Genomic DNA, 27,919 nt, shown 5'->3' on the forward strand with positions numbered 1-27,919 from the left:
AGGGTAGATATGTGGAGCTTCGGGAATAGGGCCTGGGTGGGATTGTTGTCAGTGCAGACTCAATGGGCCGAATGATCTCTTCTGTATTGTAAGGATTATATTGTATGGAACAATCCCACCCTGTACTCAATAATCCCCCCCACCCAAACCCACCCTATATCCAACAATAAACCACACTTTATACCCCACCCTATCCCCTACTCCACCCAACCCCATCCTATCCTCAGCAATAAACCTCATCCACCCCCACCCTATACCCATCCAATAAACCCCATCCCCACTCATACCCAACAATAACCCTATCCCACCCAACCCATCCTAGACCCAACCCAATAAACCTTACCTCCACCTAACCCATCTTATACCCAACCCAACAAATCCCACCCTGACCCAGCTCCACCCTATAAATCCCATCCACCTCAACCTAATAATGCTCACCCCGTCCAGCCCCACCCTGTACCCAGCTTAATAAACCTCACCACCAGCCAACTGCACCATAAACCCAACAATAAACCCCAACTCCACCAAACCTCACCTATACCAAACTCCATTCTATATGCAACAATAAACTCACCCAAAACCAAAACAAATAAACCCAGTCCCACCCTATACTCAATAAACCCCACGCTATACCAACCCAATAAACCTTACCCACACCCAGCCCCACCCTATACCCAACCCATTAAACCCTACCCCCACCCAGCCATCCCCATCCTACACTCAACAATAAACCCCACCTATACTCAACCCATTAAACCTCACCCCATCCATCCCCACACTATAGTAAACAATAAACCCTATATACCCAATACACCCCAACCAACACCCAATAAACCCCATCCTCTACACCCAATCATAAACCCCAACTCTATTGTTGGGTAGAGTTGGGGTTTATGATTAAGTATAGAGGATGGGGTTTATTGAGTGTTGGTTGGGTAAACACCAATTCTACCCTACACTGAACCCGTAAAACACCACCTCCACCCAGCCAACCCCACCATATACCCAACAATAAACCCAGCCCCACCCTATACCCAACAATAAACCCCTATACCAAACCCAATAAAACTCACACCCAGCTAACCCCACCCTATACCCAACAATAAACCCACCCTATACCAAACCCAATAAACCACCTACCCCACCCCTCTGTATGGATCGACTGACCTCTCGCGAGATGTGTGTGGCTCCATGTTGGAGCTCTCGCGATGTTTGGAGACGGCCGGAGCCGGTGGCTGAGTTCCAGAGAGAGGGACTGGGCGAGAGAGAGAGAGCTGTAGTCCTGGCACCGGGGGAGGGAGAGAGAGAGAAGAACAGGGAGGCTCAGCTGGGGCGATAGATAGAGAGAGCTGCAGAGCCGGTACCAGGAGAGAGAGACACTAGGAGACAGAGAGGGTGAGAGTGCGAGACCGGGCACCGGGAGAGGGGGGTGGGGGAGATAGGGAGAGACAGCGGGCACTGAGGGAGGGCGAGTAGACCAACATCAGCCTCCACACACACACACACATATAAATAGATAGAGAGTAAGATAAATATATATAGAGACAGAGCGGGCGGCAGCGGCGGCCGGATCCAGGGCGAGTGACCAGCGGCCGGAGTCCGGCCATGAGGTAGGGACGTTTGATTCGGCGACTGGCCTCGCGCTCACTGACCGTTAACGGTCGCAGCGCGCGGCCCCCTGACCCCGGGGCGGGGGGAGATGGGGGATGGAGAGCGCGCGACTGACCCCTGACCCCGGCCCTTGCTGTTCCACTGCTGAGTGTTAGCTGTACAAATGGCCAGCTTCCCCCCCCCCAACACAAGTCAGTGATAAGAGTACATAGCAATGCTCCCAGCTCTGCTGTTAATGCAGCCACCTGCCCTCCCCACACTGTAAACACACTCTCTGCTGTGGCTGTATTGATCTTGGGTAGGATTTCAGGAGGCCAAATACAATAATGCAGATCTTAGCAAACTGCACTTGTCCTCTGCAATAAACAGGGCTGACTTTGCTCCTCAGTGGGGCCATTTTGGATTTTTGGTCGTGATTTATTGTTGGCTTGCAGGCATTTTGGGGTCTGTTCTTGTTTGGGAGGGAGGTGTCGAGCAAGTTGGCTGCAATGCTGGTTTTCATGTAATGGACTTCATAATTCCAGATATTTTTAAGTGACACCATTTGACACCTTCAGCTTTCTACTTTCAAAGTTGGATAAAGACAGTCAGTGTTTTGTGCATAGCCCCCTGACCTGACAACAACATTCACATTTGTGATTTTTATTTTTCTGTTTCCATCTTTCCATCTTCCCTTCTCCCATTCCCATTCAGCATTTGAAGGGGACTGTTTCTCTTGAGAACTTTTGCCCATTCTTTAATCACTCCCAACACACCTCCCTCTTCCCATGGCATCTTTGCGCACATGCAGGAAATCCAACACCTGTGTTTTTAACTCCTCCACCATCCAGCACCCAAAACCATTTGGGAGAATAACAATTTGTTGTGCTTATTTCAGTGTGGCATGTTACATTAACTGCTCATGATGTGATTTCCGCTACATGGGAAGACCAAACACAGATTGCTGGATTGCTTCGGAGTTCCTCTATTCAGTGTGACATCACGCTTCTGTTTGCCTATTGTTTGAGTTCTTTGCCACACTCCCATTCTGACCTCTTGTGTCCTTATTCCCCAAATTGTTCCAATGAAGCTGGAGGTACAGAAACTCATTTTTGCCTAGGCACTTTACAGCTTTCCAGATCCAATATTTATTTCAACAATTTTCGATGATAATGCCCGTTTTCATTTTTCAGACAGCAGTAGTTGGTTGTGATTCTGCTATACCCATTTGTTTGTACCTTGTCTAGACCCATCTTGTTTCTTTATATGGCTGACCCATTACTATCTCTTTTTATTTTGTCCCATCATCAGTTTTGCTATTTCATCTCTCCAGCAATCCAGCACCTTCCATTTTGTTCTCTCCCCACATCCATACTTGCCTAAAGCCTCCCCAGTTCTGACAAAAGGTAACCAATTTGAAATTTACCTCTGCACTTTTCTCCACTGTGTATTTCCAACATTTTGTTTTTGTTTCTGGTTTCCAGCATCTATGTAATTCTGCCCTTGTTTCTTCTAAATCTTTCATTTTTTTTAACTAGCAACCTATTTTAAAGTTATCTGTAAAGTTTTGTTTCGTGTTTTAATCTACTAGTGACTACAGTGAATACTCCAGTTATGGGGTAATGGTCATCAGAAATGCCACAAAAAGTAATTTGGGGTGGGGCGTGGAGCTTAAATTTGCTGACATTCTCCACATTCATATTGTTAGATGAAAATATGATGGTGTTGAAGACCAGTTGATCTCCTGATGTACTACACTCGGGGAGTGACGGTCAAATGTAGCCTTGGGGTGAAATTGAGTTGGAGAGCAGGGAATAATTGGACCAGGGTTGTGCACGTGTAATTCAGCTTGTGCTTCAGATGTATGTATTGTCCTTTATTTTTATTAAGTTCTGATTTTATGTTTAGCTTAAATATCAAATCTTGGGGAAATTTAGGAAGCAAATAAGTGGAATTCAGTTTTTTGTCAAGCAGGCTGAGGAGCTAGGGAGTTGTAAAACTGACAGTGCCGTTAAGTAAGCACAAAAATGTGATGTTGGGAGTTGTATGCAAATATGAGATTGAATGTAATGTGGATGATGTGCTCTATTGGGGTCAGGCCTCTTAAAGTTGAACTGGTCATTAGTACTACAGCATTCACGTTTATTTCAATGCTGAAGTCCCAGGTTCTGAACTCAGTGGGTCGGCGGCAGTCCCACATTTTGGGATGTTGTGGAGTTCGGAAAATGATCATGGGTGCTTTCTGATTGTCCAGTAATTGATTTGTCCCATAATGCATTGATGGATTGAGGAATAAAAGTAATAGGTAGGTAGCTTGCAAATATTTGTTGAAATAATTTGCTTTGCCAGTGCTTTAATTTTTTTGGCACGTTTTTATGACAGATGTCACATGCTTTGAATTGCAGATTGTACATAGTTCACGTAGTAAATCTAAAGAATTTTCAGTGGCTATGATGCTTAAGTAAATCAAATATTGTCAGCTAGTTAAACTTATTACAACACTAATGCTCTTTTTCTCAGATATTTCTGCTTTGATTTCTGATGAGTATTACATTTTATATAATCTGTTTTTAACTTTTTTGGAAATATGTTACGTGCTTAATATTTGATATTCTGCATGTTAAATTAAGATTCCAACAAAAAGGCAGCTGGTTATTTCTAAACTTCTGAAAAGCAAAGATCTTGCAAACAGTATTGAAATTTACCACCAGGTTACTTGTTTTTCTTTATGCTACTAGTTGGTAAGAGTTAGGGAGAGCTCTGTGCTTATACCTGTTCTAGTCATCTGAATGCATGACCTTGGTTAGAATATTGCAATTGGTCATGCTTGTTAATACTAAAAGATGATGCTGAAAAAGTTGTGTTGAATTTTGCTCAAAGTTTATAATTTTCCCCCTGAAATTGCAAGCCGTTTGTCATTGCTATAACTGCAATTAATATTGGCTGTAAGTATGTCGGGTTGTTACTATAACCAAACATTTTTTCCTTGTCTTTTTACCTAACTAGTTTTAGGAATTGTGTTGCTTATATTATTGTGAAAAATATACTACATCCTGAGGCTGAGACAGCGGGTGGGAATGTAGTTTTTCATTGGAACTTGAAAGCGAAACAGGGAAGAGAGAATAGATGTGACAAAATCACAGCATGATGCAAACTGAAGGCTGTATTCAATTGTGCATACCAAAGGGCTTATTCTGATATAAAGGTAAAATCTTTTTTCCCCATTTTTTAATAGATCAAATTAGTTCATCAGTTATAAATTATGAAATATAAAACACAAGTTTCAAGCAATTAATACTTGTAACCATTTAATACTTTATCATGTTGAGTTATTTCAAACTGTTCACATGAATTTTGAAGTGCAGACTTTACATAGACTGGTAACATTAACACAAGTGATGGATAGAGGTGGTGGGAAACACAGCTGCTCATTTTACAGAAATGAGAAGTCTTGCAGGGGATGCTTTTATTCAATTTACAGCTGCATCATTGAACTCGAATAGTAGGTGTTCTTTTTTGCTGCAGCGTAGCTTGTATTTGCAAAGCATTAATTCTGAGAGTTAGTTGCAGTGAGATGCTCTTCTGTGGGATCTTTTGAAGTTAAATATATTCATTCAACATAGCTGAACATGGTTTCAATGTAAATGATAGCTTTTGACTGAAGTTGCCTTTAAGGTAAGGTACAGTGAATAAACTTGACAGTTTCTGTATGAATACCTGTATGTAAGCTAACCCATCCAAGCGAAAATACACAAGGCCATTACAAAATACCTATGCATCACTACATCCACCACCACTCCATTTGTGTTGATTGCTGTCAGTGAATTTGTTTTCATTATATTGTTTCTTTTTAACCACTGTGTTCTGAATAGCTGGAATTAGGCGATCTTTGTGATGGAGTGAATAGGGGATTGGGAGCTCAGTGAGGTATTGAGTAGGAAGGACAACAAAGTTATGAATCCATGGTAAAGATACAGAATTTGTGATGAATGGTTTCACTCTTTGCAGTTGTTAGCTGGAGAAAATTGCTGCTCGTTCTCCTATTCGTGAAGGAGAGAGAGATATTGGAGGGACTACTTCCAAATTTCTGCTGGTCTTTTCTGTAACTCCATGTTTGAACCTCTCTAGTTAAGTTCCCACTGCAGCAGTGATTCAAATCACATTTGACATTTCTACCTCTGGTCAACCATATCACCCTCCTCCAAATTCTACCTCTCTTGTCCAGCATGAAGGGTTTGCCCTTGCAATGTTCCACTTTTATCTATCCGGTTATAAGCTGGCATTTCAGCAGTGATTTCTGAACCCACCCACGTCAAGTTACCTCTGGAATTTCCCATGAGCTTTCTTTGGTTTTCACCCCTTCTACACACTTTTTTCCTAATATTTTTTGCTAATATGTTGTCAGCTGTGTCTTGTCCCACCTGAGCTCGAAGAAAGTATTGTGTCTGATGCTAATCTGATGATGTGGCTAATGATGCTAACTAACATCTGATAATCAAATTTGGACAGTTATGGATAATATAATTCAATATTTGTTCTACTTTTCCTTGTGGTCTTCTCCAACCACAAGTCTGAGCCGCATCCAATTGTGTTTGATCAGTTATCAATTGTTCCCTGGTATGTTTCTACCCTTGTTACAAGAAGCATTTCCCTGCACAGAATCTTTATAAATCCATATTTTATGCTGTGCTAATGTTGGAATCACTTCTTGAATGATTTCAGATTATTCTGCTGCAGTGATACTACAGAAAAAAATGAACACAGAATTGAAGGGCTATCTCTCTCAACCCCTCAGCTGCAAGACTAAATGAATTATCTGCATTTTCCTTAAAGTAAAAAATTATATAAGGCAAAGCCATCAACTTTGTACCTTTTTAGATGCACCTCCAATAGTTACAGAAAGTGGACCATATAAACTTGTACAAACAGAAATGCTAATAGTTTGAAGGTTTTCATGGTGAGAAAGTAACACTGATTGAGAAGATTGTTCGGGTTACACCATGTAAAATTTGCTGTAACAAAAAAAATTAGTATGCCTGAAATGGCAAGTGATCGCTTTTTCGAGGGAATTCTTTTAAGTAAGCCACTGCTGTTTCTGGAGCAAATTTTTCATTGCATAACTGGAAAATCATCTTACTCAATATATAGCTATCTTCCTGGGCTTTGTGTTTTCCATAATGATAAGAATGGATCAGGCTATGTAGTGCCTTGTTGGCGTTGAGAGAGTCGGAATAAGTACTTGTATCAGTCACCCAAAATGCTAGATGTCTGGTGATCTGCTTTCTATATTTGCAGGCAAAATGTGAAACCATGGTGTTGCACTCTGCTTTTGGTAGCACAGGCACCACCTTGTTTCAATCATCATTTGGAGATGATTGTAGAGATACTGTTAGCAGCAAACCAGCAATGTAAATGTGCTAAAAACAGGCTCTAAACAAAGCGTAAACATGTCCAAAATGTTGAATAAAAGGTGGCACTTGTTTGAGGTAATTTAGCACTTCTGTTTGTTCGAGTGTTTGTTGAAGTTGCCTGGAACAAATTGTTGTATTGGTATGAATACTAAATGAAGGCCTGATTGTGTCAAAAGATTTGCTTAACTCTTGTGTATCTTTAGTTTATTTCTTACAGTGCACAAGTGTCTCTTGACTGAGTAATGAGCCATTTAACTAAATTCATCAAAACAATTCAAAGAAGATTCAATTCTATGGAATTCCCAAAAAACTTCCCAGAAACACTGAAAGCACATTGTGATTTGAAGTAACTGTTGTGCAATAGAATGATTCTTTGGGTGACTGGTTAATATTTAGCAATTCCTTTGTGCAAAAAAATTTGGTTCTTCAGGTTTAGATAAATCATAGAATCCTTACAGTGCAGAAGGAGGCCATTCAGCCCATTGAGTCTGCACTGAGCACAGTCCCACCCAGGCCCTATTCCCATAACCCCGCACATTTATCCTGCTAATCCCCTGACACGAGGGTCAGTTTAGCATGGTCAGTCAACCCGATCTGCACACCTTTGGACTATGGGAGGGAACCGGACCACCTGGAGGAAACCCGTGCAGACACGGGGTGAATGTGCAAACTCCACACAGATAGTGACCCAAGGCTGGAATTGAGCCCTAGTCCCTGGTGCTGTGAGGCAGCAGTGCTAACCATTGTGCGTTGAGGCAGTTTTAATTCTGCAAGGCGAAAGTAACATATAAATGAAATCTTTGATTTTAAATTGGAGTGGGTCTTTCAGTGAATAGGCTTTGTTTTAGTTTACAATTCAGAGGCTATCAGGTCTTTATTCAGTTTTGTTAGTTTTAAAATTGTTTAATTGTTGAACGAGAGCTAGAGCGCACGACTTTGCTGGCCTTTCATGCCACGTGAACGGCCGTAACATCCTGACTAGAATCCTTCGTGATCAATATGTACAGCCATTGAAGAGCAAACAGAATGTTTAGCTACAGCAGTGGAATACAAATCAGTGGATACCACCAGTAAACTATATATTACTATGATCAGTCCTCATCTTCTGTTCATTAAGAATCAATGGATGTATTCAAGTGTAGGATTTTGTGCGTAGAAGGGCCAGATATCCTTCAGTGTTAGGGAATATCAATAACATCAAATTGTATTTATGTATACAACTATATAAGCTTTATATATGTCAGAGCAAGTTGTTGAAAACGTAGGTGCTTTGCAGGAACTTAACAAGTGAAGAGGGCATTTGGGGAGCATACCTTCACCAACCGCAATATATTAGCTCAGTCTTAGTCTTATTACAATTGTGCAGCTCATCCTTGAAATACAAAACAAAATTTGTAAGCCCATGAGTTCAACTGTGAGGATTTGTAGAGCCCTTCATATTAAACCACTTGCCCACCTCCTTGCAATGGTGTTACTCACACTAATCATAATTGTAATAAAGGATATCAGGCGAAAATGTCCACAAACATAAGTGCCCAGGATTATAAGACAAGAAGACAGGTAAAAATCTCTCAGCTTTAGCAAATGGATGTCACTGGGTTCCCCAGGATAACGAGTAAAAATCAGGATCAAATAGGAGATTAATTTACAGGGGACACATTCAACTCTAAACAGGGTAGTTGGCAAAATTTGCCTCAGACTTCAGTTCCAGGGTTGTCCCCATCACTATGAAAAAAGGACAGTGCAGAATCAACACAAGGGGTTACACTCTCGCATTAATGAATCCTGGTTTTTGCAGTGTGATAGGATAATAGGCGACAAACACATCCGTGCTCGTTTATTGTACACACTTGTCAGGATAAAAGACAATATCATTGTCAGGAGTATAATGTCACAAGGGAACAAAGTTCAAGATTAATGATGAACAGCATGATAATGTAACAATTCATGGAGCTTGAAAAAGCCAAAGCCGTGAGAGGGTCATCGAGCAATACCCAGGATCCACCTGGAGTTTCACCAAAGCCTTTGCACCCCCACCATATTGTCATCCTGAAGCCCTGGTAAAGAGAAACCTGGGCCCCAGCAGGTGGTGAAGACCCATCACATTTGACCAGCGCCAGCCTTCTCAATGGATGCTGCGGACAACACAATGTAAGACTAGTGGTTGGAGTCTTTGACTGACCCCAGGCTTCGAAAACCAAATACTTTGTTTGCCATTGAATTCAAAGCACCCAACCTTCAAATCGAGATTGTGAAAGCATAGCAACCAGTTCCCAAATTCAGAGAGGAAATCACCCCCAGCCCCTCTCGGGAAACTGGGTACACAGATACTCCTTCTCTGGCCCTATCTTCCTGAATCGACCGGGATGTTTGACATGCCATGCAGCAGGATTTTGAAGAACTAAAGGTGAGCCCCCAACAAGGAAACCACCCACTCAACTGACAGGATTTTCTTGTCTTTAGGATATCTTGTAGTTCATCAGTGCAAACACCAATAATCTGTGCTGTGGAACCGAGACCATCATCCACAATTTTCCCCCCAAATGGCAGCCAGCATCTCGGTGTTGACGACACTGCCAAAGCATAGGCCCACTCACAGTGAAACCTCCATTGCAAGCTGGGTTTCATCCCAGCCCTCACTGACTACCTCAATCAAATGAGGATTTTCTTGACTTAACTCAGACCCCTGTTGTCAAAATTTAGCCAAGGTCTTCCAGGAACAATGCACAGATTATACACATCAGGATCAAATAATTATGGGTTGTGCAACAGGATAAAATAAGATTAAAAGATGAGTTGTGCCAGAGCTCGTGAAAATGCAGCTGTGCCCATGCTTGCATCACATGACCCCACACTCGGCTAAAGTTTTTAGACAAAAATTGACACAGGGTCAAAGGAGGAGAGGAAGAGTTGGGTTTTTAGGAGCATTTTAAAGAGGAAAACAATGCACAGAGGTTTAGGGAGGGAATTTTGGAGCTTAGCACGTAGATAGTTGAAGGTATGACACCACTCCTGGGGTCATTATAGAGTCATAGCACAGAAAAGGCCTTCGGCCCATTGAGTCTGCACCAACAATAACTACCACTAAAATTGCACTAATCCTATTTTCCAGCACTTGTCCCATATCCTTGAATGTTATAATGTTTCAAGCGCCTATTCAAATACTGCTTAAAAGTTGTAAAGCTTCTGGCCTCCACAACCTTCCCAGGCAGTGTGTTCCAGATTCCCACTGTCCTCTGAATGAAAAGGTTTTTTTCCCCCTCTGAATCATAAAACTTCTTCATAAAACTGTGCCCTTGTGATTGACTCCTCAACCAAGGAGTCCCTACTCACTCTGTCCATTCCCTCATAATCTTATACACCTTAATCATGTCCCCTCTCAGTCTTCTCTGCTCTGAAGAAAATAACCCAAGCCTATCCAGTCTCTCCTTATAGCTTAAATGCTCCATCCCTGGCAACATTCTACTGAACCTCCTCCGTATCCCCTCAAATGCAATCACATCCTCCCTATAATGAGGTGACCAAAACTGCACCTCACTTTTGGGTCTGACACACTACTCCAGCTGTGACCTAATCAACGTTCCGTATAGTTCTAACATTACCTCCTTGCTCTTTACTTTATGCTGTGACTGATGAAAGCAAGTGTGCCATATGCTTTCTTAACCTATTCACCTGCTCTGCCACCTTCAAGGATCTGTGAATAAATACCCCAAGATCCTTCTGTTCTTCTGGGCTTCCTAGTGCCCTGTCATTCATTAAATACTCCCTTGTCTTGTTTCTTCTAACATGTACCATCTCACACTTATCTGGGCAATAGATGGGATTGTGGTCAGTGCAGACTTGATTAGCCAAATGGCCGCCTCCTGCACTGTAGGGATCCTATGAAATATTATCGGCCACTGCTCTGCCTATCTGACCAACCCATCTATATCTTCTTGTAACCTACGATGACTTCCTTCACGATTAACCAATCTTGGTATCACCTGCAAACTTATTTATCGTTCCCCCCCCACATTATCATCTATATTGTTTATGTATATGACAACAATGAAGTTCCCAGCACTGAACCTTAGGGTATGTCACTGGTAGCAGTGGGACCTGCAGAAAAGGCCAAATTTGAAGGGACGCACAGTTCTCAGTTGATTGTAAAGCTTCGGAATATTAGAGATAAGGGGCAAGGCCATTCAAGGATTTGTTGATGTTAAGTGTTTTAGAATTGAAGCATCGTGTAGGAACAGGGGTTTGCTATTCATTCCCTGAGGATTGTTCAATCTTTGAATCAGATCATGTTTGATCTGTTCCTCTGCTCCATTTATCTTTGCTCCCTATATCTTGGCACGGGTCTGTTATGAAAGATTAGGCATTGCAGCTTGAAAATGAGGTATCTGAGAGATGATGACATGAAGATAATAAATGGAATGGGAAAAATTAATTCAGGATACTGAGAATAAGTTTGAGTGGGGCCACAGACATGGGTTCAAACTAGAAGATAATTGTAAGATTGGTATCAGCAACTTCATCTTGAAAAAAATATTTACACAAACAACAGTACTTGGGTGTATTTTGTTGACTTTTTCAAACATGAGTCACCAATGTCTGTGTCGGTCACGCATACCCATTGCATACTGCATACAACATCTAAATAACTAGATTCCTACTTTCATTTCCATGATTGCCCTTGTGCTGCATCTTTCAAGTGAACATAATCCTGATTACTTGCAGCATTGACGTATTTGATATTCAAATTTTTAAGTTGTAGTTAAAGTTGATTAAACAAGTTTAAAAAAGATTTGGCGAGTGATTGCCACATGGTGAGTTCCTAATCATGCTGTCAATGGGGTGGGTTAGTCCAGCAAAAGGAAAATGAGGAGGCAAGTCAATCAATCATCAAACAGAAGTCTGTCTTTTCCTGTTAGCTTTCTGTAATTTGGCTGAAGAGTGAGTCTCCTTGCAACGGGTTCTCCCTTCCCTGTGGTACCAAAACCACAATGATGGCTCATATAAAGGCCTTATCGATGGTATTTGACTACAAAGGCATCACATTTGAGCCTGAACCTGTCCTTGCCAGATACAGTTATTATTCCAATGACAATCTTTCAGAGAAATTGTAGCCATGTTGACTGAGTTCAGTTTGCACACCAGGAAATAAATCCTGCCCTTTTATGCTTTGTATGGTTCCGATAGTCACTGGCTAAATTTCCTGATGCATTTTGGGAGCCATTGTAAATTAACTTTTGTTCAGATGTGTGAAATTGATGGTCAGTCAGACTGTTCAGTGATGAACGTAAACCACTCTCAATGAACAAAGTGATTGCCTGTATAGTAGGTTCAACTGGAGGCTGGAAACCATACAACCTTTTTAAAAAAAGTATTTAGATGAGCACTTGAAACATCATAACATTCAAGGATATGAACATGGGCTGGAAAATGGGATTAGCTCACCTTTAGTACTAGTTATTGTCAGTGCAGACTTGATGAGCTAAAGGGCCTTTTCTGTGCTGTATGACACTCTGACTCGAGAAACAGATTATCTTGGAAATATTAATTTTTATTAGATTTGAAAAGAATAAAGATGTCTTTTTAAACCTGGAACATAAAACTCGTCTTGGTAATGGTGGCAGATGTTGGCCCTTTGACAGCTGCTGACAGCCATTTTCCAGTTAATTTTTTTTTATTTTGCAGTATTTTTGTTGTTACGATTAGATTCTGTGGTTATAGCTTCTTTGTAGCCATTTTTCTCCCCCTTTTCATTAAGATTCTGTTTTTACAGTTGCTCAAGTGATTTACTGCCAATGAACATATTTTGTATAACGATAAAGATTTTTTTTGCTAGAATAAGTTGGCTGAAAAGGACCACTTTGGGGAGATGGCGGCTCAGTGACAATGTTACTGGGCTAGTAATCTAGAGGCTCAGGCTGATGAATGTCAAGGGGAAAAGGTTTAAATATCACCATGGCAGGTGATGGAATTTAAATTCAATTAATAAATCTGGAACATAAAACTAGTCTTGGTAATGGTGGCAGTGCCAACTTTCATTGTTTGAAAAACCCATTTGGTTCACTAATGACCTTTTAGAGAAGAAAATGTCATCCTTTCCTGGCCTGGCTTACACGTGCCTCCAGACCACAGCAATGTTGTTCACTCTTGAGCTCTGATATGGTCTCACAAGTCATTCGATTCAAGGGTGATTAGGAATGGGCAACAAATACTGGTGTTTTCAGAGTTATCCATATTCCTTGAAAGAATAAAGAAGCACAGGACCCTTTTGCTCAGTAAGGGTCTACCGGGAAATCGAGGGGAGAAATGATTTCCTTCCCCTATTAAACTAAAGTTTGGTTATTTGGTAAATAATTGCTGAACTTTGCTGTATCAACATTTGTGTCCACTTTTCTGCAAATATTAGCTGACATCTTGATTTGCTAAAGATTGCTTTTATCCCAAAATGACGTTGTACAAAAGGCAACAATGAATAATTTTTCAGCCCAAACAAATGAAGCTACAACCAACAGAGAACTGGCAGTCTTCCATTGCACATCTTAAAATGTTTTTGATTTGTTGATTTGAACAGGATTAGAAAGAATTTAACACATTAAACTTGGGGAAATTTGAGAGATGAAGCATCTTACTCAGTGATTGGCTTTATGAATGTTTTTTAGCAACTAAAAGCTGGCACGTGCCAGCTTAATTTTTAGCATCAGTTGCTTGTTTGTTAAGTACTCTTAATAGTTTATTCTGTAAAAGAAAAACTGGTACAATTGAATTATCGTGGTGCAAATTTGGGTGAAATCTGTCTCATTTCTTTGTTTACAAATAATTCATTACAGTTTTATTGACTATCAGGATAACTAAACAAATGGATATCTTGTCAAAATGAGTCACTTTGTTTCAATACATTTGTTGCATGTAGCTTTCAAAATCAGTGTTTACTTTTTGTTTTGCATGAAGGACAATTCAGAAAATTCAGACAGGCTTCACGTGTTTCTTTATCATGCGTATCTAAGTAAAATTGTTTTGTAAATAGCAGGTTGCAAATGTATTATACAATTAAAGTGAAATGAATGCCCTTACTGCACTGCTCTCAGTTGAGACCTCAATATAGTTTGAGTGCTGGGTTTTTGGTGGACAAATGCCTCAAATCTGAGTGCATGCCTTTGGCCAGCATTTCTTTTAATGAATTCAAATTGTGCATACTTCAGGTAGGAATTGTTGAATCATAACCAGGAGGCAGAACTCGAGATCCTAGAGGTCCACAGAGCTTTTAGAGATGCAGTGACATGAAGCTGTGGTTTACATTCTCCCTTCGACACGCCAATCCATACTCTTCTACCTTTGACAGCTGTCTGCTGTTTCACTGCTACTTTGTGTGTGTATGTGTATGTATATTTATGTACATGCACACAGTATATACGTCTTTAGCTGTGGTTGAATAAACAGAGGGTATCTACCTTTTGTGAACTGTGGAATTGGTTTTGAGTGGTGCCTGTGAAAGCAGTCCTGCTGTTGTGCTGGCACAACTTGTGTTATGACCAGCAGTGGTTTCCATGGATTCCAGTCATGGATCTTAAAGTGGTATTACTTCATAGATTAATTTTAAAAATACACTTTTAAACATGGTTATTTGCAGCTGCTTAATTGTAATTGTGAGCTGTATATCAAAGATGTTAGGTTAATCTTGCTTTTGGACAGCGCAGGCTACAGATTTTGCTTGTCTGCTCCACCTGTAATTAAAGGACTCTATGTAAAGTCTGTTGGATGCAGAGTTAAAATGAACAATTGATGTCTTCTGTAATTTACATGTTATTCGAGGGTCTTGCTGATAACCTTGTGTTTGACAAGTACAGGAATGATGCGCCAAAAACTGTCAGAAATTCTTCTGGTATGAGTCTGTTAAGGTAGCAGATCAAAATCCCAAGGTGTATTATGAAGCAAGACTACAGGCCAACAATTTAGTACTTTGGCATTAGTGTGAGGATATGATGTTTCTCTCCAGGTGCAATTCTACTGGGAAACTTCTTTCAAAACAAACTTTATTTTATAACACAGTTTAATTTTATAATAAATTAATTGGCTTGAGCAATACTTAAACATGACAAGATATAATTCTTAACTGTTAACCTATCACTGTCAGGTGAGTCTCACCTAACAAAGGAGTAGTGAGTGCTAGTGGCTTTTGCTACCAAATAAACTCATTGGACTTTAACCTGTGTTGTGAGTCTCCTTAGTGTTTATCCCAGTCCAATGCCAGCATCTCCACATCAAACAACCTAATCACAAGTCTATTCTGAAACCCCAAGGGGAAACTAGTAAATACAGATGCATTAACTCTGCTTAAACAAACATTTCAGGCAGGAGTTTTTGGGTGCGCTTGTCCCAAAAGTGGAAAATCCCACCTGAGGCCAACAAACATTTCTATGGTCTGTCCCTGCCTGCTACAATTCCCATGGCCGATAGGAAAATTATGTCTAAAATGAGTACTTGTTCTCCGAACTACTAATTTCAACGTTTTCCTAGTCAAATCGCCATCCTGCAAAACAGCTGAATTTTAAACATACCCCCTACAAGGAACATGATAGAAATATATTTCTTAAAGGGCGCAGTATCATCAAGTGCCTGTTCAGTGTTTATTGTGACAAATGCATTGGTTATGCTGGAGGTTGGTTGTGCAGTCCAGATGTGTTTCATGCATAAAACATGGGTGGATTGTACCAGGTTACAGAGGGCCCAGGTGAGTAACTCACCTCCTGATAGAATGGAATACTACCATAGAATCCCTACAGTGCACAAGGAGGTTATTCAGTTCATTGAGTCTGCATCGATTCTCTGAAAGAGCATCCCACCTACGCCCTCCCCTCCACCCTATCCCTGCTCATTTACCATGGCTAATTCACTGAACCTACACACCTTTGAACGCTAAGGGCAATTTACCATGGCCATTCCACCTAACCACATCTTTGGACTGTGAAGGAAACCGGAGCACATGGAGGAAACCCACACAAACACGGGGAGAACATGCAAGCTCCACACAGTTACACAAGACCGGAATCTAACCCAGGTCCCTGCGCTGTCAGGCAGCAGTGCCTCATCCAGGCATGCACTTGCCTGGATGAATGTAGTCCTGCAACACTCAAGAGACTTGAAAAAATTTGAGAGTTTGGGTGATTGAGGCAGGAGATAATAATGATGCTAACGTTGTGACTGTGATTATGGAAAACTTAGTGTTTTACATTGCATTTGTGCTGAACCCAGTTTCAGAATGGTGAGTGAGCTTATGTTCTGTTTTCTTTGCTTTTGGACTTGGCCTATTTTTTAGCCATGCTACACTCTACTTTTCTACATAAGTCCTTGGAGAACAAATGCAGAATTCTCGACCTGTATTTTCGTTCAACAGAGGTTACTTGACCGTAAAATGAAGGACAACCAAAGAAAGGAGAGCATTGTTAATCGAGTCCTGTGGTGTCAAACCACTATAAATAATGAAATAGTAAAGAGTTGGGCAAACTGTTGGTATTAATGGAGTTTTAACTTGAAACACTGCTTTTTGCATATCTTTCTGCGGGGAGAATAATACATTATACCCACTGAACAAAATGATGGTCACAGTCAACAATTTGAAGACCGTTTTATATGAGTGCTGTTCTAAAATAAAATGTCTAGAAGAGTGGAAATGAAAGCTGGCACAAGCTAAACTCCTTCAGAATAAATGGAGCATAAAACAAAATTAATTTAGCATGGAAACTGATGCACAGTATGAGGAAATAATTAAGTGCAGTAGGCATGCTGGGAGGTGCAGCTGGTTTGGATAAATGGTATTTAGATAAGCAGCTTCCCACTACAAATAAGCTGCCTTCAGTGGACATTTTGTTCTGCACATTTGGATGTGGTTAGAAAACTGTTACTTCTCTTGGTTGAATCAGTATTGTATTGCATTGAATTGTGCAGATTAATGTTGGTTCTTGTTTCACTAAGTGAACATTCTTGGTGTCAATTGTAAAGATACGACTAAATGGACATTTGGCTGAAAAAATTGGGCTGGATTTAATTAATGTAATTCACATAATGGCAGGGAAAATTGAGTACATAAAGTATTCCAATGAGAAAAAATGCTTTTGTTAATTGCGCATTGTGTATTGTACTGGCGTTCTGTGGTGGTACTTCCTGTGTGGTGTGTGAAACGGACGTACGGGTTTTCTGGTCGCTGCTTCACCTTTTTTGTCTTTGTGAAATGAAGTATTTCAAATACCTACTAGATAGGTTTCCTTCCTTTCTCTTTAATGTATTTAGGCCAGAGATCTAAGCCATTGATTATGTCGTAGTTTTGAGTTTTTATTGAATAGGCTTTTGTCTCAATTGTTTAACTCTGGTTTACTTAAGCCCCCTTTCTTTCCTATAATCTTTAGACTGTATTTTTTCTTTACATCCTGTATATAACCTGCCCCACTTGATTAATAATTACAGCACTTTTGTTGTTGTAATTATTTGAGCTGTCTTGTGTTATATTACATATTTGATCCAGACAGGTGGAATTAAGTACAGGTCAGACTTAATAACCCAAAGCATCTAATAAATTTATTTCTAAAAATGGGAAAATAGAGTTTAGAAATTCAGCAAATATAATATTTCTGAAAATAAAACCTGAAAATACTGGAAATACTCTGGCCAGGCAGCCTCTGTGGCAAGAGAAACATAGTTTACATTTCACATTGATAACCTGTTGAGAAAATACTGCAACTGTTTGGTTTTGTGTTAAAACTTCTTTTAAGGTGTAAAAGCTGGTTGGTCAGCTCCCTTTTTGAGGATCAGTTTTGGAAGAAATACGGAAACCTCTGTCTGACCAAATTGTGGACAACTTACTTGTAAAGTTACAATTTGAAACATTTACTGAATATTGAGAGAAGTCTATAATAATTAAATTTAGCTGGCAGAGATTCGTTTTGGAAGGTCTGGCAAGTAAATAGACTTTTTTGAAGAGTTGACCGTGAAGTCATATTGTCAGCGATTTATGGCGATGAGACAAAATGGGTTTGTCCTCCTTGGAGCTGAGAGGATTAGTTTATTGATTAGTCACAAGTAAGGCTTACATTAACACTGAATGAAGTTACTGTGAAATGCCCCTAATTGCCACACTCTGGTGCCTGTTCGGGTCAATGCACATCAGTACATCTTTCGGACTGAGAAAGGAAACTGGAGCACCTGGAGGAAACCCATGCAAACATTGGGAGAACATGCAAACTCGACCCAGACAGTGATCCAACCCAGGAATCGAACCCAGGTCCCTGGCGCTGTGAGGCAACAGTGCTAACCAATGTGCCGTCCATAATAAGGGATATTCTGAGGAGGTGCTCAAAATTGAAGAGTTTTGGAATCCAAGATTGGCAGGCTAAACTATAACTGAACAGTGGACTGCCTTTAAGGAAGACAGGCACAGTCACGATAAATTCCTATGAAAGAGAAATGTAGGACAAACAAATCCAAAACTCCCAGCATGACAAGCAAATAGAGAGAAGATGAAGCAGTAAAAGTGTGCTTATAGCAGATGTCAGATGGATAATATAATTAAGAACCAGGCCGAATATAGAAGTGGGGAATTGAGAAAGAAAATAATAAAAACCATGAGAGAATATGAGAACATTGAAGGGAATCCAGAAGTCTTCTGTTGGTCTTAACGGTGGTAAAATGTGTGGTATTGATAAGGGACTGAAAAGGAGATTTATGTAAGGAACCAAGGGTCATGCTAAGATATTTAATGGACACTTTGCATTTGTCTTTCCCAAGGAAAAAGATGCTGCCCAGGTCATGATGAAAGAGGAGGTAGATCAGAAACTTGGAAGAGTTTAAAATTGGTGAAGAGGTATTGGGTAGGCTGTCTGTGCTTGATGAGGCACTAGGACTAGATAAGATGTTTCCAATGGTGCCAAAGGCAGTGAGAGTGGAATTTTTAGAGACATAGTTCATAGTTTTCAAATCTTCTTTAGATTCAGGATGGTGCCAGAGGACTGAAGAATTGCAAATGTTGCCCCCTTGTACAAAACAGGGTAAAGGTAAGCCGAGCAATTACATGCCGGGCTTATCATTAACTTAGAAAGTTTTTGGAAGTGATAGTTTAGGACAAAATTTGGTAAATGCCAGTTAATTAAAGAACCCTAGTATAGATGTGTTATGGCAAATCATGTTAAACTAAATTGCTTGCTTTTTTTGAGGTTGAGGGTAATGGTGTTGAGGTTGATTTGGGTAATGCTTGAGGAAAATGATGTTGAAGTTTGTGTGGAATTCAAAGACATTTGATAAAGTGCCACCCAACAGACTTGTAGGCAAAGTTATATTTCATTGAATAACAAGTACAGCACAAAAGATACGCAATTGACGACGACAGGAAGCAAATAGTGGTGAATGGGTGTATTTTGGACTGTAGGAGAGTTCATAGTGGAGTCCCAGGAATTTCTGTTCGGATCCCTGTTCTTCTGATATATATTAATAAGTCTGACAACGCCAGGTTGAAGTCCAACAGATTTATTTGGTATCATGAGCTTTCCGAGCGCTGCTGTTTGATCAGGTGAACTTCATTTGCACAGAAATATTGGTGAAGTGAGATTGTTTTCCTTGAAGAGAAGGTTGAGAGAGATTTGATCGTGTTATTCAAAACCATGAGGAGTCTAACTAGGGTCAAACAGTTCTCATTGGTAGATTTAAGGTAATTAGCAAAAGAAGCAATGACAACATGAGGAAAAACTTACTTATTAATGCAGTGAATGGTTCAGTTCTGGAAAACATTGCCAGAGTATGTGGTGGAGGTACGCTTAAAGGTTTTGAAAGGGAAATTGGATCATTTTTCTGAAGAGGAAATATTTGCTGGACTTTGGGGAAGGTGGGCAGGATGGACCAACTAATAGGTGGGTGCAGATATAATTGGTGGAAAAACCTCCTTCTAGAGTGTATTGTTTTATGAAATGGGATTCATCTTCTTTGACCATTGAAACTACTTTATCATATTCTACTGTCATGGACATCTTGCATCAAGCTTAAGTTCACTTTGAACTGTGAAGGATTATACAATGTTCTTCATGATGAGCTGTATTATAATTCTTCTGTCCTTCAGATGTATAGCGAAAAATTCCTGAAGTCTTATTAAAATTCTCAGGCTACTTGTGGATTTCTATATTGACTTCTGCTTGGAAGGTATGCTGTTCTGCATTGCTGCCTCTCTAGCAGTAACAAAAATAGATTTAGGCTGCTGCATGTGTTAAATAACAATAACAAATGAAGTTAAAAATCTATACTAAATGATTCACCAAATGTTAGAAGAGCCAATAACACAATATTACAAACCAGAAACTCCAAGGCATCGACAGCAATAACTGAATGAAAGACTCACAGAGCATCAGGTAAAATGTTTCAAAGCAAATGCCAACTTAGTTATTGTTCCTTTGTAAATTTAAATTCCTAACTCATTTAAGACATCAAAATGTCATTAATATACGCATCTTTTTGTAGAATCATCGAACCCTACAGTGTAGAAAGAGGCTATTCCACCCATTGAGCCCACACCAACAACAATCCCACCCAGGCCGTATCCCTGTAATCCCACATATTTACCTGATACTAAAAGGCAATTAATTTACCGTATCCAATCAACTTAACCCACACAGCTTTGGATTGTGGGAGAAAACAAGAGTACCTGAAAGAAACTCACGCAGACGTGGGGAGAACATGCAAACTCCACATCGACAGTCACCCAAGGCTGGAATCAAACTTGGGTCCCTGGCACTGAGAGGCAGCAATGCTAACCACTGTGCCATCGTGCTCCCTTTCCTCAAAGGCCAGTTTATGTGGATTACAATGTAAATGAACCAGAGAAAGTGCTACTTGGAAACATTTAGACTTGTCCTAAATTGAATAGTTTTAAAATAAAGCACTCTGTACCAATGATTCAGTCACAATTTTCAAGGCTTTTGACTCACCTGATGAAGGAGCAGTACTCCGAAAGCTTGTGCTACCAAATAAACATGTTGAACTTTAACCCTACCCCAGTCAAACGCCGGCGTCTCCACATCATGATCTTGAAGATGTTTACTTTTGTGAATTACTCCGTTACCCGTTGATCTGATAGCTGAGAATACAACAAGGTCCATCCTATGCTACAGACACCTAGCTCAATTTAAGACTATTTTGTTATTTTACTGTTTGCACGTTATGGTGGAGCTTGAGAGATGTCATCTCCCTGCAGCTCTCAATGCCAGCTTTCTTGATTGATGGAATTGTTCCTTCTCCCAGCTGATTGACTAATGTGCATGTTTTTGGATGGGGCAAGATTGTTTTCTGTTTTGGTTTGCACTCCAGGATGTTGAAATAATTAAATCCTTGAATAAGATTTTGAAATTACTTAGAGAATCAGGTCCAGGTTCTATACATCAAAGATGCTGGTGAAGAAGAAAGCTTGTCACTATTATGCTTAATCTAGGCAGTCTCAGAATGCCAGAGTCTCATCTAATCTTGCTGCTTGATTTCTCTGAGTTGGTATACTTCAGTGCATCGCTGCAAATCCATAATCTTTCTTGCACTGGAAAGGAGAAATATTGCTGACATGGCAATTTAATCAAACAAATGTCACTGATTTTTCTGCTACCTGTTGTCAACCTGATGCAATAGAGGATGCTTCCATTTGAAAAAACCCTATGAGAAAAGACACCTGACTCAGAACATTTATCATTTATGTTTTGGTTCAATGCATTTTTGTGCGTGTTTCAAGAATTTCTTAAACGTGGCCCAATTTTCTTTCTGTCGTTTGGATTTATTGTTTGCAAAAGGTATGATGGAATCACTTTTTTGCTTGTTTCATCAATTATATTGCATTGTCTATGAAGATTGCATTTTTGAGACTGTTGTAAGCGTGTAGCCTAACTGCACTTGTTATATTTAAGTTGTCCATGAGGTATCCCTGTGTGTATCTGAGGTACACAGCTGATCTTACAGAATGGTCATGATGATGAGATCAATCAAATTCTTAAACATACAGCAGTTTTCAATCCATGTGTCAACATTTTTTGACCAGAAAATATGAATTAAATCTGCACAATAAATTGTTGTGAGTGAGATACTGCTGAAATTTTGGAAAATGGTTGATTTGTACTCTCCTGTTTGATTCATTCGTTGTATAAAAATAAATTACCCTTTTGCAGTAATTCATAGATGTGAAGGATGGGTCTCCAAGGCTGTTGCTATCATTGCTAGTTTGTATGTGGGCCTTTTGGGTTTAGAATATTTTAGTTGTCGAGCTTAGATATTTCAGAAATCATTCCAATTGCTCTTTTGATGCTTTCTTTAAAAACATAAATGTAGGACTGAATATTTTGTTTTTACTTAGTTTTTCAAAGTTTATTGATTTTTTTTTAAAAAAGTTTTTATTCGCCGCTGGAACTCGGTCTTCATTTGGGTCTGATATGATCCTGTGTGCTGATGATTTGCTGTCACTTCAGACAACTGCTTTAGAAATTTAACAAAATTTTTATCAATATTAAAATAATAGATAATGAAATGAATGTGAAGAATACCGTTTTAGTTTCTTTTCAATGCTTAAACTTGTTTTCAAAGTTTATTGATTTGGGGATGCGGGAACAAGAGGACGAGGCTTTGTGATTGAATTTGTACCTGTTTTACTCCAAAGCAGATGGGCTTATTTATAAGCAATGCCACAAACAATGCTGCCCTGTCAACGTAGTTTTTCCGATTTTCACCTATCATAGTGAAATTTTCATAAGATCGTTTAATTTAATAGGCTGATCGGCCTTCAGCTATGCCTTTATGATTCAGTGGAGCATGTAAACTAACGACACTTGGAGCTGAAACCTTTGGCTGTTTTTATGTTGTGTAAGATGTGTTAATGATCTGGTTCTTGGAGGTGTAGCTTTGGCTATAATCCAGCTATATAAAGTAATTTTAATATTCACAAGCTTGACACTTATACTATGTCTGTGTGCCACTGAAATCCAGTCTTTATATATTAGCAGCAAATTTTAAGATCTGGATAAACAGTAAAATTAGCACCAAAAGAGTCTTGCAGTTGCTGACTCTCAAATCTGATTGAAAAACAAACTGATTTGTAACTACAGGGTGGTGGCACAACTGGTGACCAGGAAGATGTGCTCATTTTGACTGCCTTTTAGTCAAGTGCCAACAGGTTTACCTTTTACCAACCTTGTATACTATGAAAGCAGCTGCTGGCTCTGCAGCTCACCTTAGAATCCCTACAGTGCAGAAGGAGGCCATTCAGCCCATTGAGCCTGCACTGACAACAATCTCACCCAGTTCCTATCCCTGTAACCCCAGGTAATTTACCCTGTCCACCCCCCAACACTAAGGGGCAATTTACCATGGCCAATCAACCTAATCTGCACATCTTTGGACAGTGGGAGGAAACCCACGCAAGGGGAAACCCGTGGGGAGAACATGCAAACTCTGTACAGACAGTCATCCAAGCATGGGAATCGAACCTGGGTCCCTGGTGCTGTGAGGCAGCAATACAAACCACTGTGCTGCCCTTGTTCCAATCTCCCTCCTTGTCCTTGTCACGCTGTACATTCTTTTCAGGTAACTATCTCACTCCCTTTTGAATGCTTCAAAACCTTGAACCTGCCTCCACCACACACTCCAGATCCTAATCACTTGCAACATGAAAAAGTTTTTCCTCGCATCACTATTGCTCCTTTAATTATTTTAAGGCTGTGCCCTCGAGAGGTTAATAACCAAGGGGCATTGATTTAACATTAATTGGAGGGGTGATGAGGAAGCGTTCTTTTACACAAAGATTGGAGGGGCCTGGAAAACTGTCTGAAAGGCTGGATGAGATTGAAACTCGTTACACTTAAAAAGTATTTAGATGTCTACTTGTAATGTTATTATTCATAAGGATACGGGCCAAGTGCAGGAAGGTGGGAGTAGGCTGGATAGCTCTTCGTCAGCTGACATGATGGAATGAATGACCTGTTCAGTGTTGAGAATTTTCTGTGAATCTATTTTGATTCTACCAAACGTTCAATCTGCAGGTACAAATTAGCAAAATGATGCATATTTCCAAAGCAGACTTGGAATTAAAAGATCATTATTGTCTGCAGATCTCTAGAAGTCTCCACTTAAATCAAACGTTCCTTTGAAGGGGTAGCTTTTTCGGAGCCTTGAAGTTGTATCATCCGAAGCATTCTTAGATCATATCACAGGTGTTGAGAATGTACCACTTTCTGCTGAATTCTATACTGCCAGGATTGTAATGCAAACTAGAAGTTGAGTGGGAAGTGGAGATCATTTAAAAAGGGAGCCTGTGCCTGTTTATAGACTCTGGCAACAGTTTATAGTAAAACAAGGTGATGAAATCTAGCAGAACAGAGTTTTTCTGATTAATTTGTCTACATGTAGTACCACCATCTGCCGTCTGTTATCATAGTCAGCAAACTGAAATGGGATTTTCCATTTTTTTTTAACAGGCACAATGTGCAACGATATAGCACTGGTAACTTGTAAAGCAGTAGTTTCTGAGAACAGTGCTGTTTAAGGATGCAATCCAGTTTAAGATTTGGGTGACTTCACAACTAAAAACTACAGTAATTATTTTCCACAAGATGAATCATGTTTATTTAGGTCTTGTATTCTGTTGAGCTATTTATAATGTTCTATTTCAGCTCTTTGCTTTCAAATCCAGTGCAGCTATGGTGATTTAAATGCCCTGAATGTAATGCCATCATATGACAGAGTGAGGGCAAAGGTTATTTTAACTGTTTCAGAGATGTTTAATTTTTTTCCTGTTCTACCACTGTATTAAAATGACTGGAAATGTATGACCATATTTGTAGAACTACAGTTTGATCACTTTGCTGTATTCCAAAAAGTCATTGAAAGCAGTCAACTCTGGTCTACTTAAGAACTGTTCATGCTCATTCACTGGTTATAAATTTTCCCTGCTTGTGTTCTTTAAACGGGACAGTAAATTAGTAACTTGAGGAAAAGTTTACTTTTTGTTTTGGATCTTGTGACTGGTTCTGTTAACATTCAGGTTCAGCTTGACACAAACTAGTTGCTGTGGAATGTTGCTCCTGTGTTATTGTACAAATATATATGCCAGTCTAACAAGTGCATGCTACTGCATCAGGGAGATTTATTTTTGTTTGCTGGAGAACACCCCTGTTGTTATCTTTGTAATGGATCACTGAATCTGTTAGTTACTGCCAGGTTTTGCTGTGGAATCATACCTACTGAGAATTATATTTAAATTGATCAAGCTCACTGAAGATGTTGTACTCTTGGAGACCTTTCATCATTTCTATCCAAAAGTTCTTTCCTTCTGAATGACCCATGTCTATTTTATGTCCACATTGAGCTGCCCTTGTCTGTTTTGTTTAGCACTATCTGTTGTGGTTTTGAATTGCTTGAATAGCAAATGATAAATGGGAAAATTACTCCAAGCAATTTGAGTGACTACCTTTTTGGTATTCAATTCTGGTACTTTCAGCATTTAGTAACAAATGAAGGAAAGGTGCTATTTATTTAGAATGGTTTCTCATTCTTCCTTCGTGACTCATTAAAATTATTTCTTGCACAACAGATTAATTGCTGATCTGTTGTGATGGGTTTCAAAAAGTATTTGAGGCTTAGTGAATCTGATTCCTTTTTGCCTTTGGGATGTGGGTGGAGTAGGCATGGTAAGCATTTATTGCCCATTCCAAGTTGTCCTCTGGGCTATGGTGCGCACTTGGATTTTAGTGATTTGATACAACTGAGTGGACAGTTAAGAATTGTTCGTGTTAGTGGAAGATTTGGAATTGCATATAGGCCTGACAACAAGATGGCAAGTTTCTTTCCTTAAACGATATATGAACCAATTAAATTCTTGTCAGCAAACAATCCAGCAGCTTCATGAACAGTTTAAAGCTGAATTCAAAGTGCCAAAATTGTCATTGTGCATTAATGTTCTGTCAATTATTGGTCTACTTGGAATTTTTTTCTCAATGGAACCTGTCTATTCTGTGCAGTCTGAAATATCCTTTTAAACCTTCCTGACACTGTATCTCTACTGACCTAGTCCTTAACTTCATTTGCCAGTTCACTTTAACTAGTTTTGCTTTCGTGCCCTCATAATTGCCCTCACTTAAATTTAAAATATTAGTCTTGGGTCCACTCTTCTCTCGCTCAGACTGAGTGCAAAATTTCACCACATTATGATTTCGCTACCTACGGGTGCCTTAAGTATGAGATTGTGAATTAATCTTATCTTGCTGCACAATGCCAGACCAATTTTTTAATGTTGGACATGAAACCCATTTGGAACATTTTTACTATTTTCAATTCTTTACTGTGGGTATTTTCTAAAACATGATAAATATTCCACAGATTTTTTTCTTGATTTTCAGAAGGCGTTTGACAAGGTACCTCACAAGAGGTTATTGCAGAAGGTCAGGGGACATGGAGTTGGGGGTAGGGTGTTAGCGTGGATAGAGGTTTGGTTGTCAAATAGGAGGCAGAGAGTGGGGGTCAATGGGTGCTATTCGGATTGGCGGATGGTGACTAGTGGAGTGCCCCAGGGGTCGGTGCTGGGGCCTCAGCTATTTACCATTTATATAGATGATCTGGAGGAGGGAACTGAGTGTATGGTGTCGAAATTTGCTGATGACACCAAGATTGGTGGAACGGCAAATTGCGCGGAGGGTGTGGAGAGTCTGCAGAAGGATCTAGATAGGCTGGGCGAATGGGCCAGGAAATGGCAAATGGAATTTAATGTTGGCAAGTGTGAGGTGGTCCACTTTGGTAGGAATAATGGTAGGAAGGATTATTACTTACATGGAGAAAAACTGCAGCAGGCGACGGTGCAGAGGCACCTCGGGGTCCTTGTGCATGAGTCGCAAAAACCCAGCTTGCAGGTGCAGCAGGTGGTCAGGAAGGCGAATGGGATGCTGGCCTTCATAGCGAGGGGGATTGAATATAAAAGTAGGGAGGTCTTGCTGCGGCTGTATAGGGCATTGGTGAGGCCGCAGCTGGAGTACTGTGTGCAGTGTTGGGCGCTGTACTTACACAAGGATATTTTGGCCTTGGAGGGAGTGCAGAGGAGGTTTACTAGGCTGATGCCGGAGTTGAGGGGGTTGAGCTATGAGGAGAGGCTGAATAAATTAGGCTTGTGCTCGTTAGAGTTTAGAAGAATGAGGGGAGATCTCATTGAGACGTATAAGATGATGAATGGGATGGATAGGATAGAGGTGGAGAGACTCATCCTGCTCAGAAAGGATAGTTGGACTAGGGGGCACAGCCTCAAGATAAAGGGGGGGGCGGTTTAGAACGGAGTTGAGGAGGAACTTCTTCACTCAAAGGGTGGTGAATCTCTGGAATTCACTACCCGTTGAAGTGGTGGAGGCTACCTCGCTAAATATATTTAAGACGCGGGTTGATGGGTTTTTGATAAGAGAGGGGATTAAGGGTTATGGGGAGAGGGCAGGAATGTGGAACTGAGCCACGACAGATCAGCCATGATCTTATTGAATGGCGGGGCAGGCTCGAAGGGCTAGATGGCCTACTCCTGCTCCTATTTCTTATGTTTCTTATAACAGATTAATCATGGCATAGGCTAAGCTCATTATAAATCTTCCTGGCCTCTCCCACTTCATGGCCAACATACTAACCTGGAATACTAGCCTCGTAAATGACATCTACACTATTTCAAGTGTCTTATTTGTGGTTTTTGGACCAGTTTGTTTTTCCAAATATGTTTTCATTTTCTGAGATTGATTTCAGCTCTGGCTTTCTAAGTGCTGCCGGGAGGCCCAGTGCCTGCTGTCTGCAGCAGTGACCCATCGGTGACCAAGCTCTGCACCAGAGCCAGGTCCAATTAAGCTACTCAAAATGGGGTGGATTGCTAAAAAATGTTGGCCATTGTGCAGCAAAGTAAG

At 40.2% G+C, this 27,919-nt stretch overlaps 1 protein-coding gene across 6 annotated transcripts in view; it reads left to right on the forward strand.

Annotated features, from left to right (window-relative positions):
- Positions 1-1,267: 1,267 nt before the first annotated feature.
- Positions 1,268-27,919, forward strand: part of usp54a (ubiquitin specific peptidase 54a) — a 146,084-nt gene continuing 119,432 nt past the window's right edge. For 3 of the 6 annotated variants that reach the window (XM_080215844.1, XM_080215845.1, XM_080215846.1), the window contains exon 1: positions 1,268-1,610. The gene's annotated coding sequence lies outside the window, so the exon portion shown is untranslated. Of the gene's footprint in view, positions 1,611-3,645; positions 3,896-27,919 lie in introns of those variants that run through there. The other 3 variants (XM_080215840.1, XM_080215843.1, XM_080215842.1) reach the window with 2 other exon arrangements.

This window comes from Carcharhinus amblyrhynchos, chromosome 31 (assembly GCF_965287045.1).
Source record: "Carcharhinus amblyrhynchos chromosome 31, sCarAmb.v2.hapA, whole genome shotgun sequence".
Taxonomy (NCBI): Eukaryota; Metazoa; Chordata; class Chondrichthyes; order Carcharhiniformes; family Carcharhinidae; genus Carcharhinus; species Carcharhinus amblyrhynchos.